Raw genomic sequence first — 16510 nt, forward strand, 5'->3', positions numbered from 1 at the left:
ACCCCTGATCTAGGGTCAGCTTTCTTACACTGGCTCCTTGCTGACCTCTTACTCTGGATTTTGACAACCTCTAGCTCTTTAATTATAACAGGCTACCAACCCCTTCATTAAGGTAATTAAAAACAAGTGGATAAAGCCATGAATGATCCTTTTCTTTGATCTTCCCCCCCCCCCCCCATATATCCAGGGGAACTGATCTCTGTAGCCTGCAGATGAGCTGTAATTCCAAGGGATCCCCAGGTCCCACCTGGAGGCTGGCATCCCTGGTGGGAGACAGGATGCTGGACCAGATGGGCCAACGATCTGACCCAGCAGGACTTTCCCTATGTCCAAAGGCCCAGAAGCAGGCCCTCTCCAGGGAACATGTGCGAATCTGTGCTCTGGGTGGAAACTGTCTCATTCCAGCTCCAGGGTGGGACGCAACAGCTGTTTAAGCAACCTCGCAGGGTCGTGATGCTAAGGGGTAGGAATTTTAAGCAACCTCGTCTGTCCGCGCTGACCTCACCCTTTCCCCCTTCACAAAGAACATGTCATCGGCACACGGAGAGTTCCCAGGGCTTATTTGTTCCGCCGTGAATCAGAGGTTTTGATTTTGTCGACTTCATGCGGCATACGCGCTCCTCAGGGCCACAGAGAGGTGCCGCCTGCGCATTCAGAGAAACTGGATTGCTTCAAAGGTTTCTCAAAACCAGACCTCATGGAATAAATATCCGGGTCGGATTCGCCCGCAGAGTTAAACCACGCAAAGGAGGGTAGAAGTGTTGGCTGATCAATGAATAAATAGCGTTGTTGATAACAGAAGAGACTTGTAAAGAGGGGAGAGAGATGGTCCTAACAGTTTAACTGACTAATTGTGTCCTTCTGGAGGCAAGCAGGGAGGACACCTGCTCAAAGGAGCAGGAAGTCTCCCAGGGAGCCAATCGGCACAAGAGGAGATTATTAGCAAAATATCAGGAAGTTCCTAATCTAAAGAGGCAAACTAAACATCTTCTCTGATGTCCCTTTTTAGGATATTCTTCATGAGCTGTCAGATCAGGCACACGACAGACCTGCAACTGAGTCACGGCATCTCCCTGGGGTAGTATGTTGTTGTCTGCCTCTTTATAGCAACCCTGGATTTCCCTCGTGGTCTCCCATCCAAATGCTATTTAGGGCTGACCCTGCTAAGAAGAAGAAAAGGACGAATAAGACCACCTGCTTTACATGCCCCACTTTTCAAGACCCAAAGGAACCCCAAGGTAGCTTACAAACACCCTCCCCTTCCTCTCCCCACAACAGACGCCCTGCAAGGTAGGTGAGGCTGAGAGAGCTCCCAGAGAACTGTGACAGGCCCAAGGTCATCCAGCTGGCTGCACGTGGAGGAGAAGTGTGGAATCGAGCCCAGTTCTCCATATTAGAGTCTGCTGCTTCACGTCTGAGATCTAATGAGATCCAGCTGGTCCGGACTGTCCAAGGTCAGAGCGAGAGGTAAATAATATCCCATTAGCCTCTGTTAAAGGGACAGGATCGTCTCTCTCTCTCTCTCTTTCTCTCTCTCTCTAGGAAACTGGCAACTGTCCTTCCAGGGGTAGTCAACCTGTGGTCCTCCAGATGTCCATGGACTACAATTCCCATGAGCCCCTGCCAGTAAATGCTGGCAGGGACTCATGGGAATTGTAGTCCATGGACATCTGGAGGACCACGGGTTGACTACCTGATTCTCAGGTCTCTCACGGACACCGGCTTCTCTTTTTTCCGAAAACAAGAGGACTGCCCTCTAGGCAAGGTTATCAGCTCTGGGTTGGGGAGATGGGGAAACAAGATGGACATGGAAAACATACACTACTTATAGGGTTCCCAGCTCCAGGTGGGGAAATACCTGAAAATTTGGCAGAGTACAGCTGGGGAAAGGTGGGTTTTGGGGAAGACAGGACCCTAAGTAGATTTTAACGCCACAGGGTTCAGTCTCTAAAGCAGTCATTTTCTCAAAGGGAGCTTATTTCTGTATTCCAGAACTCTGTTCGACTTCAGTGAGACCTTTAGGCCTCATTTGGAGGCTGACAGTTCTGAAACGTAAATCTAGAAATGTTGAGGAAAGGAAGCAAAATTAGCTTAGGTAGGAATGGAGATGTCCCTTTATCCCCAAACCCCTCATCCTCTTGGTTGCCCCCCCCCCGCCCGGTACTTTCCCCACCTCCGCAATGTCCCTTTGAAGATACAGTGACCAGAACTGACCACAGCAGCCCAAAGGAGACAACGCCCCATAGCCAAAGAAAGGGCCTGCCTCTGGACTGTCCCCTGGTCCTCCGTCCTCCTCCGAAGAGATCAAAGGGGGCCAGCTGTCCCCCTTTCCTGTGGTCCTCGCAGCTGCCTGTGGGGTTCCCCTGCCTGCAGCCGGGGAGGGCAAGAGGGGCCTTGTTTGGCATGAGGATTATGGGATGCATTAGAAAGGAAAGGTTTAATGACACTGGGGATGCCGAAGGAATTGTGTTTGCCCGGCCAGAGGTTCCCAGCCTCGCCTCCCCAGGAGGGAGACCCCTGCCACACAAGGAGTCCCGGGAGATGCAGGCAAATATTTGTGCCTGGCTTTCACAAGGCAGTGAGAAGGAATTCCATTTCGGTGCCCAGCGAGTCCTCTCTGCCTGTCTCTCCCCCCCACCCAGGCACCTTACACACAGCCCAGGAATTAACTCTTCCCTGCCCTGAAGCACAGAGACCCCCCAAAAAGAGCACAAGTTTGCCCAAATTGAGAGCAAGGTGGTTGAGGAGATGGAGGGATCGATGGAGGGAGGGATGGGTGGGTGGGTGGGTGGACAAACAGACAATGGATGGATGGAAGGACAGACAGACAATGGACAGACAGATTGAGTGGATGGATGGCCAGATCTGCCTCTCTGCCCTGTTGCTGGCCCTCCAGAGGAACTGGTTGGCCACTGTGTGAGACAGGAGGCTGGAGTAGGTAGACCACTGGTCTGATCCAGCAGGGCTCTTCTGATGTTCTTAGGAAGGCCTCAGCCTCTCTGCCCTGTTGCTGGTCTTCCATATGAACTGGTTGGCCCCTGGGCGAGATCGGAGGCTGGACTAGAGGGACCCCTGGTCTGATCCAGCAGGGCTCTTCTTAATTTCTTATTAAAACCTAGGGTGCCTGTTGTAAGGAGAGGAAGGGAAGGCGATAGATTGTAAACCACTTTGAGACCCCTTTGGGTAGTGAAAAGTGGGTTATAAAAAAAAAACCCAACAGAACTCTTCACTCTTTCCCACCTTGCAAAAACACCTCCAGTGCTTTTTGTGGGTTTGCGTTATTCTGGTGGCCCCAGCCTCCAACGATCAACCGTGTGTCCTGTGAAAAACTGGTTTCTTTTTCCTTTGCATTTGTGTGGGTTTTTATCTGACGATGTTTTCAAACCCTTTTCTGGACCATATTTCAACCGCAGCGACCCCTTTAATCCATTAAATCCCTCCTGTTCGTTTATTCCTTGAGAGCTGGGTGGTGCAGTGGGCGAGAATTCAGAACTTTTTGCAGTGTGAAAGTTCTCTAGGTCAGGGGTAGTCAACCTGTGGTCCTCCAGATGTTCACGGACTACAATTCCCATAAGCCCCTGCCAGCAAACGTTCATGGGAATTGTAGTTCATGAACATCTGAAGGACCACAGGTTGACTACCCCTGCTCTAGGTGACCTTGGGCCCATGACCCGCATGTTGCTTGCCCTAACCTGCCTTGCAGGGTTGTTGTGCGGATAAACCAGAGGAAGGGAGAATAACATAAGTGTCTTTGGGTTCCCACTGAGGAGAAAGGCAGGGTAAAAAATGAATTAAACAAATAATATATTAATGGGAAACAGTTTAATTTGTTCTGATTCTTCTCTTGCTTTACTTATCGACTTGCCTGCTCCTATCATTTGAATATTATTTCCTTGTCGGGTTTATCACAGAAGGCTGATTCATTCCCACACAGATGCGATGGGTTGTTTATTCAGTGAAAGGGAGTGTTAGACTAAGATCCGGGAGACCCGGGTTCGAATCCACACCTGTGCCAGGGAAGTTCATCGGGTGACCTTGGGCCTGTGATACTTTCTCAGCCTAACCTGCCTCACAGGGCTGTTGTTATAAGAATAAAATAGAGGAGACGATGTAAGCTGCTTTGGGCTGCCACTGGAGAGGAAAGTGGAGCATGAATATGGATGCCAGACTCCAGGTGGGACCTGGAGTTCCCCCAGAATGACAGCTCATCTCCAAATGACAGAGCACAGTTGCACGGGAGAAAAGGGCTATTCTGGAGGGGGAACTCTGTGGCCTTGTGCCCCACTGAGGTCCCTGTCTCCACCCAGGCTCCATCCCCAAATCTCCAGGAATTTCCTAAATTGGATCAGACAACTCTAGCCCCTTGCAGGAGGGACCTCAGTGAATGAAGTGAAATATATCATTAAAAACTGGAAATGTTCACTGATTTCCCTTGGCCAGTGCAAATCCCCACCCCACCCCGTTCCTTGGGGTCTCTTATTCCACAGAAATCATTGCAACAGGGGAGGGGGGGGGAATTTCCCTTTTACTGATGGAAAATTCAGCATAGCTCCAACCAGGCATCTCCGCTCTTGAAAAGATCCAGAAATTGGGACATTTGAATAAATGTCACAGCAAAGCATGAACCAGAGGTTACAAGAGAGCAACATGAGTTCAGCCGGCGGTTTTATTTATTTGTTTGTTTGTTTGTTTGTTTGTTTGCATTTATTCATTGGACTTCAGTGCCGCCGCTCCTGGGACCAGGCAGCATCTGGCTGCCCAGGCAACCATGATCCCAGCAGATCCCGGAAGCTAAGCAGGATCCGCCCTAGGGATGCCAAGCGGCACCTGGAGATCCCCCAGGTTTTTACAGGATCTCTCCAGGCCCCAGAGATCAGTCCCCCGGGAGAAAAGGGTTGTTTTAGAGCAGGGGTAGTCAAACTGCGGCCCTGCAGATGTCCATGGACTACAATTCCCATGAATCCCCTGCCAGCGTTCGCTGGCAGGGGCTCATGGGAACTGTAGCCCATGGACATCTGCAGGGCCGCAGTTTGACTACCCCTGCTTTAGAGGGAGGCCTGGATGGCATTACAGCCCTCTGAGCCATCTCCCCCCCCCCCAAACTCTGCCCACCCCAGACTTCATCTCCAGGAATTGTCCAGGCTGGGGTTGGCAACCAGGCTGGGAATATGAACATTCCCATAGAACGGCCGGCCGGTTGGAAAGTTTTAAGCGGCTCTGACTCACCATTTCACAGGCCACCTGCCAGCCCCGAAATGGTAACTTAAGGCTCACAGGGAGACCAGAGGCTGAACTAGATAAACAACATCTCAAAGCCAGTAAAAAACGGTTTTGGGCATTTGTATTCTCAAAATGGTAGAAATCACGAAGGGCTGGAGAAGGGGCAGGCGGAGGGTCTTTGTTCCCTTTCAGGGCAGAGGGAACCTGAAGGCTCAGGGGATCGGAAATGATGCAGAACGGCAATTAAAACACAGAACTCCTCTCCCTCCCTCCAAAGGAAGGACATCCAGAGAAAGTGGTGGGCAGTAGACTGGGGACACACACACACACACACACAAAAGGATAGACTTCTTTACACTGAGAGTGATTAAAATATGACATTCGCTGCTGGAGGATGTTGAGATGGAGACAAGCAAAGACAGCTTGAAAAGGGGATCCCAGAGATTCATGGGGGATTAGTCTATCAGTGTCTACTTGTTATCGGGACTGAGGGGAACCTCCACGTTCAGGGGCAGTCAACCTCTGAATCCTAGAACCAGGAGGCAACATGAGGGGAATGTGTCAACCTCTCTGCCCTGTTGTTGGCCCTCCAGAGGAACTGGTTGGCCAGTATGAGACAGGATGCTGGACTAGAGGGACCCTCACTGGCCTGACCCAGCAGGGCTCTTCTGATGTCCTTATGATGGCCTCAGCCTACATGCCCTGTTGTTGGCTCTCCAGGGGAACCGGTTGGCCCCTGTGCAGACCAGGGTTGCCATCACTGGGTTGGGAAATGCCAGGAGACTTTGGGGGTGGAGCTGGGAGTGGGCAGGACTTGGGGCAGGGAGGGATCTCTAATGCCAGGGAGCCCCCCCCCAAAGTGGCCATTTTTCCCAGGGAAACTGATCTCTGCAGTCTGGAGATGAGCTGTAATTCTGGAGGACCCCCAGGGCCCACCTGTGGACTGGCATCACTAGGAATGCTGGATCGGATGGGTCCAGGGTCTGATCCAGCACCATGTGAGAACATAAGAAGAGCCATGAAGAAATAAGGACAATCTCTCACAGGGGAGCTTGGTCTGTCTAGCCTGGAGAGGAGACGACTGAGAGGGGATGTGATAACTATCTTCAAGTATTTCAAAAGCTGCCATATAGAGGATGGAGCAGAGTTGTTCTCTCTTGCCCCAGAGGGACAGACCAGAACCAAGGGGATGAAATTAATTAAAAAGAAATTCCATCTAAACATCCAGAAAAAGTTCCTGACAGTTAGAGCAGTTTCTCAGTGGAAGAGGCTTCCTTGGGAGGTGATGGGTTCTCCATCTTGGGAGATTTTTAAACAGAGGCTGGAGAGCCATCTGACGGAGAGGCTGATTCTGTGAAGGTTCAAGAGGGTGGCAGGTGACAGTGGATGAGCAAGAGGGTTGTGAGTGTCCTGCACAGTGCAGGGGGTTGGACTAGGTGACCCACGAGGTCCCTTCCAACTCTATCATTCTATGATTCTAGATGAGGGACACAGAGTTGCTGCTGTTTTAATCCATTTTTTGTGGCCCTTTGCTAGTTTATTGTGCCCTTTAAGGCAGTCAGATCCAATTGCACAATGTATTAAAAGTATTTAGTTATTTAGGGGATGTGAAAGTGCTACTGAGAGCTACTACAGGCTCTTCCTGGGACAGGATGCTTCCGTCCCAAATTTGCCCCCTCAAAAGCCTCTGCAGTTGGCGGTGTGAGAGAGAGAGAGAGAGAGAGAGAGAGAGGGAGGGAGAGAGGGAGAGAGAGCCACATTCTCCCCCCCCACCTCTTTCTCTCTCTGTTTCTCTACTTTCCCCTCCCCTTCCCTAAAATGACAAGTCATTGTTATACTATCCAGATTCTCTTCTCTCCGGCTAATTAAAAAACACATTTCCTGTTTACTGAGATCATCATAAGCAAACTCAGCCCTGGAGCTATCCCTGCTTACTGGGGAGGAAGAAGAGGAGTGGATTGGAGGGGTGGGGGGCGGGGGGGGCAGGGGGTGCCGCTAACCGTGAAGCATCCGAGCTGTTAAGAAGGTGCAAAAGACCCTCTATCCTCTCCCCTCTCCCAGCCCAACAAACCCCCCTCCCCAGAAATATTTAGAAACCACAGGACAGCCAGGGATTTTGGAAACCCCAAACCTAAAAAAAAAAAAAAAGTTTTGCACGAGTAGGAGTTTGCATACAGACATGCCTATGGATTATATTAATATGAGTGATCCTGAGTGGGCCCACGGCGTAGGGGGCTGAGACACTGTTTATCCCCTCCCCTGCACCTAGTCAAGGCCTGAAACAGCCATGAGTACACCCCATGTAGAAAACGTGGTAGAAAACCACAGTAAACTACTTTACACGGGGAAAGATTCCAAGGTGGGCTACACATCTTTCAAAGGGGATTAGATAGATTCACGGAGGAGTGGTCTGTCCGTGGCTACTAGCTACGGGGCCCGATTCTTACCCTGTTGTTGGCCCCGGTGTGAGATGGGAGGATAGACTAGAGGGACCACTGGTTTGATCCAGCAGGGCTCTTCTCATGTACTTAGGAAGATCTCAGCCTCTCTGAGAGCCAGCTTGGTGTAGTGGTTAGGAGTGCGGACTTCTAATCTGGCATGCCGGGTTCGATTCTGCGCTCCCCCACATGCAGCCAGCTGGGTGACCTTGGGCTCGCCACGGCACTGATAAAACTGCTCTGACCAGGCAGTGATATCAGGGCTCTCTCAGCCTCACTCACCCCACAGGGTGTCTGTTGTGGGGAGAGGAAAGGGAAGGCGACTGTAAGCCGCTTTGAGACTCCTTCGAGTAGAGAAAAGCGGCATATAAGAACCAATTCTTCTTCTTCTGCTGCTGCTGAGGGTGGGGGGCAAACTGTGGCTCTCCAAATAGCATAAGAGTCCTAGAGTTGGAATATCCCTAGAAGCCATCTAGTCCAAGATCAGCCTCAAGCATCCAAAAGGATCTGTCCAGCCGCTGTTTGACTGCCAGTGAGGGGGAGCTCCCCACCTCCTTAGGCAGCCCATTCCACTGCTGAACTACTCTGACTGTGACATTCCCCCCCCCCCCGATATCTAGCTGGTATGGTTCTGTACATAGTTTACAGCCATTACTTTAGCTCCTCTCCTCTGCTGCCCACAGGAACTATTCCCTGCCCTCCTCCAAGTGACAACCTTTCAGATCCTTCAAGAGAGCCATCCTGTCCCCTCTCAGCCTCCTCTTCTCCAGGCTGAACGTTCCCAAGTCCCTCAGCCTTTCCTCCCAGGGCTCGGTCCCCAGGCCCACTGAGGTCCCAGCCCTTCCCAGGCTGTACCTCTAAATCTCCAGCAGTTTCCCAAGCGAAGGGCCTGCAAGACGGAGCTCTTCTGCCAGGCTTTCGGTTGCCGTCGATGATAGGCGAACGGCTTAACTTCTCGTGGGCCCTGACTACCCACCTGCTGACCCCCAACCGTTGACTGTGGGAGACCCAGAACAAAGTCTGATCTCATCGAGATGGTAAAAGGTTCAAGAAATTGGGCTGCTGACGCTGATATTTTAAACTGGAGGCCTTTCTTGTTTCAATTCAACGTACGATGTTTAATTCTTTGGTTATTGTACATGCATAGATGATATTGTACACCACCCTGAGCTGGTCTCTATAAAATAAAACCCTGCCCCCATCTCCTGCCAGTGGCTGGGGGGACCTGGCGACCCTGCTTGCACCTGGAGGCTCTACCACTCCGATTTACACATTGCTATAAGTAAGGTGGTGGAATTTTTTTGGAAATTTTTAAACAGAGGCTGGAGAGCCATCTGACGGAGAGGCTGATTCTGTGAAGATTCAAGGGCAGGGGTAGTCAAACTGCAGCCCTCCAGATGTTCATGGACTACAATTCCCAGAAGCCCCTGCCAGCATTCGCTGGCAGGGGCTTCTGGGAATTGTAGTCCATGGACATCTGGAGGGCCACAGTTTGACTACCCCTGTTCAAGGGGGTGTCAAGTAACAGTGGATGAGTGACAGGGTTGTGAGTGTCCTGCATAGTGCAGGGGGTTGGACTAGATGACCCAGGAGGTCCCTTCCAAATCTATGATTCTAGGATTCTATGAAGGGGCCAGCACCGAAAAGCCTCCGTCCTCCCACCTCTCTTGCGTAGGCACTCAAAGACGTGGCTCTGAAGATGATAGCCATCAACATTTTAGCCAAGAAGTAAACAGTTCTTTCAATGAGGCGTTCTAAAAATTGGTTAGTGGGACTTTAAAGGGAAACATTTTCTTTTGAAAGTTTATAGTTCCAAAATGTTTGGACAAGGGCAGCGGAGCTTGGCAGTCCTATGTTTAAACAGACAGGATATTTTATGACACTTCCTAGAATCCTAGGCTTTCGTTACTCAGGAGTCGTACAGTATTTAAGGAGGTCTACTCTCCAGTCCTGAACAAGCCTGTCGGTCATCTCCACGGAACATCAGAGGACACGATCCAAGTGGCCCACACACCTTGACGCAGCCTAGCTATGCCACCCTCCAGGTGGGGCCTGGGGATCACCTGGAATTACAGGTCATCTCCAGACCACAGAGATCAGTTCCTGCAGAGGAAACAGCTACTTTGGAGGGTGGAGTCCACAGCATTGTGCCTGAATGAGGTAGCAGCCCTTTCCCAGCTCCAGCTCCATCTCCAAATCTCCCAGAGTTTACCAAGCTGGATCTGGCAACTTTACACCTCCCATTTCCCAGTAGTGGCCAGGGGAGATTTGCTTTTGAGCTGCCTGCAAGGTCAGGAAGAGGCAGCCAGGTTCCAATCTGGAGCCCAAGCCCAAAAGAGCCACCTGCTCTGCTGGCTGGAATCATTTCGCAGGCCCTTTTGGCTTTGTTGATTCCCTTAATGACTCCCAGGGGTCAACTTGCAAATGCCGCATCAGAACAGGGGTGGGGAAGAGAGATATTCAAGAAGGTATGTTCCAGTACATATCCTGGGATGGAGGTGGATCTCCCATCCAGGTCTGTCTTTATTTCATGTATACCTCTATCTTTTTCCCCACTGGGAGCCCCCAATGGATTACGGGACCCCGCACAACAGCCCTGTGAGGTAGGCTCGACCCCGGCTGACCCAGCTTAGCCCCCAAGCCCCGGCTCCCTCGTGCCAAGCTGGGTTATTCAGGTTGCTAGAACGGAGTTTGGGGGAAAGGCAAGGAACTCCCCAATTGCACGCTGGTTAGAGCCGTCACTGTGGCAGAGAGCCCCCCCCTCCCACTACTTTGGAGGCACAGGGGGGCATCGTCCCCCTCCCAGAATGGCCCCTCTGCAGTTCAGGCTGTTTGCCTGGCTGGAAGATTACCTCCCCCCCACCACCACTTCGGCTTCCCTTTGTTTGCTCCACTTTGCCCCGCTTTCATGGAGGTTTTCTATCACTCCGAGGGGCTTCAAAGATCTCCCCTCCGGGACGCCTCCATAAATTGGGCAGCATCCTGCTCCCCTGCGGCTAAAGCTAACAGGGCAGCTTGAAGGCCAGGATGAGAAAGTGCCCAGGAGGAGCAGGGGGTGGGGGTGGGGGTGGGGGTGGGTGGTCTCCTCAGGCAATCAGGAGCCAGGCCAGAGTGTGGATCCACAGTGCCTCAGGAGGAGTCATGCATGGCTTGTTTGACCGGGTGCTTTCTGGCAGGGCCTGGCAATTGACCAGAATTGGCACGGAAGGACATAAGAGGAGTCACGTTGGATCAGGCCAAGGGCCCCTCCAGTCCAGCACTCTGTGTCACACAGTGGCCAAGACCCAGGGGCCCTCAGGAGGTCCACCAGCAGGGCCATAAGAACATAAGAGAAGCCATGTTGGATCAAGCCAATGCTCCATCCAGGCCAATCCTCTGTGTCACCCAGTGGCCCAAACCCAGGTCCCCTCTGGAGATCCACCAACAGGACCAGAACTCCAGAAGCCCTCCCACGGTGGCCCCCTAAGCACCAAGAATGCAGAGCATGCCCCAGACATAAGAACATGTTGGATCAGGCCAATAGCCACCCAGTTCAAAAGAAGAAAAGGTGTTTTTATTTCTACCCTACCTTTTCCTACCCGAAGGAGTCTCCAAGAGGCTTACAATCACCCTCCCTTCCCTCTCCCCAGGGCACCCTGTGAGGGAGGTGAAGCGGAGAGAGCCCTGCCATTACTGCTCTGAGAAAACAGCACTATCAGGGCTGCGACTAGCCAAAGGTCACCCAGCTGGCTGCATGTGGGGGAGCAGGGAATCAAACCCGTGCCGCCAGGCTAGAGACAGCTGCTCTTAACTGCTACACCAGTCCAGCTCTCTAAGTCTGGAGCTCCAATGTAAAAGCGGAAGAGCTCCAGGCCACCCCTGGAGGTTGGCAAGCCTGGGGGCCACTCCGGTGCTGGGGCCCCCTTGCTCCAGGGGCTCTGGGCTAGCCGGGCCGAGAAAGGCCTCTGCCCAAGAGACGGGCAAAAGCCGAGCCGCGTCCCTGGCTTGTCGGAGGAGCGAAGTGGCTCAATCCACAGGCCTTGGGCCCCCTGTGCAGCTGCCGTTTGTCCCTGTTAATAGCTGCTGATGGGATCCATTCTGCTCCCCGGCTGGAAGCAGTTTGCACTCCATTTGCATGGGCCTCAGTGAGGCAGCCAGGTGCAAAGTGGGTGAGACTGAAGTGTGGAAAGGAGGAGGAGGAGGAAGCCCCCCCCCCCTCCCTCGAGGCCAGCTGGCCTCAAAGTGGGCAGCCTGCAAATGAGGATCAGAACGGAGGGGGGGATACAATGGGGATCCCCCCCTCCAGAGATTGGGGGAGTGGAGGAGTGGGGGAGCCTAGGGAGGGTATACTCTGGGGAGCAGAATGCTCTGCACCATGGATAGTCAAACTGCGGCCCTCCAGATGTCCATGGACTACAATTCCCATGAGCCCCTGCCAGCTGCCGCTGGCAGGGGCTCATGGGAATTGTAGTCCATGGGCATCTGGAGGGCCCCAGTTTGACTACCCCTGCCTCTGCAGGGCCCATTTCTCCAGGGGGGCTCAATCTCTCTAGCCGGGCGGTCAGCTGTAATTGCAGGGGACCTTCCTGCCTTCCCCTTGGAGGCTGTAAGCCCAGGAGAGGACCCAGCTTGGCTCCTTTTGTTCACCAGTTGGCTCAGGGCTTGGCTTCCTGGTCGGCCTTCCTCTTTCCCTGCCGTCTCCGGCTTTTCCTAGCGCTGCCGTCTTTCCAGTGAGATGGAAACTCGAAGAGCTTGCAGGCGGCGTGTCTTTTGGCTGGAGGTCCTGTTCCCAGGCAGAGAGACTGAGAAATGGACTGCCAGGTCAGCCGTCCAAGACAGCCGTCAGTTCCTCCAAGCTTGACATTAAATCATAGAATCATAGAGTTGGAAGGGGCCTCCTGGGTCATCTAGTCCAACCCCCTGCACTATGCAGGACACTCACAACCCTATTGCTCATCCACTGTCACCTGCCACCTCCCCTTGAACCTTCACAGAATCAGCCTCTCCGTCAGCCTAGCCTTTGTTTCAAAATCTCCAAAGATGGAGAACCCACCCCCTCCCGAGGAAGCCTGTTCCACTGAGGAACTGCTCTGACTGTCAGGAACTTCTTCCGGAGGTTTAGACAAAATTAATTTCATCCCATTAGTTCTGGTCCGTCCCTCCGGGTCAAGAGAGAACAACAACTCTGCTCTATCCTCGACATGACAGCCTTTTAAATACTTGAAGATGGGGATTGATTGGGGAACCCGGTCGGGATGGGTCCGTGCATCCTTTCTGTTGTCCCAGCCATCTAAGCCCACTGAATGAATGAAAATTCTGATCCGTCAGTCCCCTCCCGCCCCTCCGGTTTTGGCAAATCCAGTTTAATTGAGGAGCTAGCGGGGCGCACCCAAATAATTCACCCGTACTTTTGTCCTTTTCAGCAGGCACAAGGGCTCTGGGCAAGACCCACTTCTGGTGCCCCCAGTTTTGCTCCATCAGAGCAGCCTGGTGCCTAAAGATTTGTGGGGGATCCTGCTCATCTCAGGACCCCAAAGGAGGTTTTGCAGCAGCTGTTTGGGGCACAGGACCCAGACTCTTGGGAGGGGTGTGTGTTTGTCTCTCCTTGGCAGTCAGAATATCCCGGTAGATTTTGTGGCCAGTGTTCAAGAGCCAGCCTGAATTGACACAGGCTCAGACCCGGACTCCCTGTTAGGGTTGCCAGCTCTGGGTTGGGACATACCTGAAGGCTTTGGGGGTAGAGCCGGGAGTGGGTGGGATTTGGGATGGGAGGGAGCCCAGCGGAATCTAATGCTAGGAAGTCCATGCTCCAAGGGAACCATTTTTTTGGAGAGGAACTGATCTCTTTAGTCTGGAGATGAGCGATCCCAGGTCCCACCTGGAGGCTGGCATCCCTACTGCCTGTATATTATTTATTTATAAATGGCTCTTCCGTGGCAATTGGAAACGAAGAGGGGAGCACTGTGATGCTCTAACCCAGGGGTAGTCAAACTGCGGCCCTCCAGATGTCCATGGACTACAATTCCCAGGAGCCCCTGCCAGCATTCGCTGGCAGGGGCTTCTGGGAATTGTAGTCCATGGACATCTGGAGGGCCGCAGTTTGACTACCCCTGCTCTAACCTGTGGGTCAAATGACATCAAGTGAAATCCCCGGTCCCTCCTTAGAGCTTGCCGTCTGCTGCCACCTGGTGGCCACCTGGGGGAATCACCTGCAGAGACCAATTCAAGCACGGCTCACGGACGCCCCGGGACGGGCACCTGTTTGCCAAGGGCGTCACGCATCACAGAATTATAGAATCACAGAGTTGGAAGGGACATCATGGGTCATCTAGTCCAACCCCCAGGTGGCCCACCTCCAGGTGGTGCATGGAGGACCCCCTGTGATGACAAGTGATCTCCAAATGACAGAGGTGAGGCCCCCTGAAGAAAATGGTGGCTTTCTAGGGGGATGTCAAAATCATTCCAGAAGAAGAGTTTGGTTTTATACCCCGCTTTTCACTGTCCAAAGGAGTCTCAAAGCAGCTTCCAATCGCCTTCCCTTTCCTCTCCCTTTAACAGATGCCCTGTGGAGTAGGTGAGGCTGACAGAGCCCTGATATTCCTGCTCAGTCAGAACTGCACTATCAGGGCTGTGACAAGCTCAAGGTCCCACAGCTGGCTGTACAAGGAGGAGCGGGGACTCCAACCCAGCTTGCCAGATAAGAAGCCGCCGCTCTTAACCACTGCACCAAAATGGCTCTTTACTTCTGAGGAGACACTCCTCCCAGTGCAAACAAGGACTGTAAATATCCTGTGCCATCACTGTTTGTCAGGGTGGGGAGGGGGGAGTGTCTCCTCAGAAGTAAATATACAAGATGTGCACCATGCAAGCCAGTCCGTCAGTTTCTTTGCTTCTTGGCTGCATGCTCTGCAGGAAGGTTGTTCTTGTTTTGCTTACCTCCAAGAGACGGGGAACCCTAGCCCCCACAGGCCCACCACCCTCATGTGTCCCACAGGGGACCCCCACACTGTTTCTGTGTCACCCCATCCTCTGGTAGATGTGCAAACCATCACGTCCCGCAGAGTCCCGAGGGCCAGCCATGTGCGTCTAGCATCCAGAGTTGGTTGACCTTTCTGTTTATCTCGACCCACCCCAGCACTGCCGGTTTCCACATCTCCCGTGGATCGTTTGTGGACCAGGAGAGGTTCCGGGTCCTCAAATGGTCTGCGGGAGATGCAGGGACAGGCAGACCCTCTCTGGCTCCGGAGTCAGAGGGAAGGAAGCCAGGAAGGGGCCGGAGGAGAACGTGTTAGACGGAAGTTGTTGTTTGCTTGGCCGGGTGAACAGCAAGCGGCCAAAAGGGGAGGGAAAATGCAGCTTCTGGGAAACAGAAGCTGCATTTAGGATCAGGGAACACAGGCCAGCTGAGAGGTAGAAGCAGATGGCCACAGGCTGCAGGTGAGCCTACCCCCAGGTATGCCATGGGGAGCTCCAGGAATCACAAGACAGACGGAAGAATTGGTTTTTATACCCCTCTTTTCACTGCCGGAAGGAGTCTCAAAGCGGCCTACAATTACCTTCCCTTCCTCTCCCCACATCAGAAACCCTGCGAGGGAGGTGGGGCTGAGAGAGCCCTGATCCCTTCCAGCTCTAGGACTCATCCTTCCACGTCAGAAGTGATTTGCTGGCCCTCCACACATGCAGTAGAGCTCTGGATCCCAGTTGGACAGCACCAAGCCGTCTGAGAGGCCTGGCTTTCTGGCCACCTCTGCTGGGTCGCTGTAGAAAGCAAGAAGCCAGTCCACGAGGACCTTGGGTCTGATCCAGCTGCAGTACTGTTTGTCCTTCCTGCACAGATGACTTTGAGAGTGTCAGAAGATTCAGCCAGACTCCTTCTGGGGTTTAGCTTTTTTAAAAAAAAATTACAAGAACAGAAAGTTCATATTCGATCCTATCTTGATGCTCCTTCAACTTCCTGGGCCAAAATGCTGCGGTTCGTGCAGGGGACCAGGCAGTTTGGTTTCGGCAAGGTGGAGCTCTGCATGGACATGTCTTGTTAGGCAAAACCGAAAGCAGATGGCCCTGCCTGTTCCCGGAGAAAGAGGCTGGCGGGGCGAGGTTCCAATTCGGGCTGTGAGTCCTGTAGGCCAGGCCAAGGAGAGCTAGGAAAGTCCCGACCTGCCACGATGCCGGTCTCTGGGCCTGAGCTTAGCTTCCTTCTCCCTCCGCCCTCCCGGCATGGAATCTAATCTTCCAATTGGGCCTTTCTTCTGCCAGCATCATCCGAAAGTCAGGGGGAACTACCCCAGCACGGAAGGCGGTATGGCAAAGATAGGCTAATTTGTACTGGGCCTGAACAGGGCAGGTTCCAAGTTGCTGCATCCACTGTGGGTTGAAGATACCCTTTGCTGAACCTCAGCTGCTAGATGAAGCTCAGTTGCTAGATTCAACTGTAATGCTGGTTTAAGATACACATTGCTGAACCTTAGCTGCTAGATGAGCCTCAGTTGCCAGATCCAATTCTGCTGGTTTAATATAAAAGGTAAAGGTAAAGGTATCCCCTGTGCAAGCACCGGGTCATGTCTGACCCTTGGGGTGACACCCTCTAGCGTTTTCATGGCAGACTCAATACGGGGTGGTTTGCCAGTGCCTTCCCCAGTCATTACCGTTTACCCCCCAGCAAGCTGGGGACTCATTTTACCGACCTCGGGAGGATGGAAGGCTGAGTCAACCTTGAGCTGGCCGCTGGGATTGAACTCCCAGCCTCATGGGCAGACAGCTTCAGACAGCATGTCGCTGCCATACCACTCTGTGCTACAAGAGGCTCTTTGGTTTAATATACACTTTGCTAAACCTCAGGTGCTAGACCAGAGGTAGTCAAACTGCAGCCCTCC

The sequence above is a fragment of the Paroedura picta genome, chromosome 8 (assembly GCF_049243985.1).
Source record: "Paroedura picta isolate Pp20150507F chromosome 8, Ppicta_v3.0, whole genome shotgun sequence".
NCBI lineage: Eukaryota > Metazoa > Chordata > Lepidosauria > Squamata > Gekkonidae > Paroedura > Paroedura picta.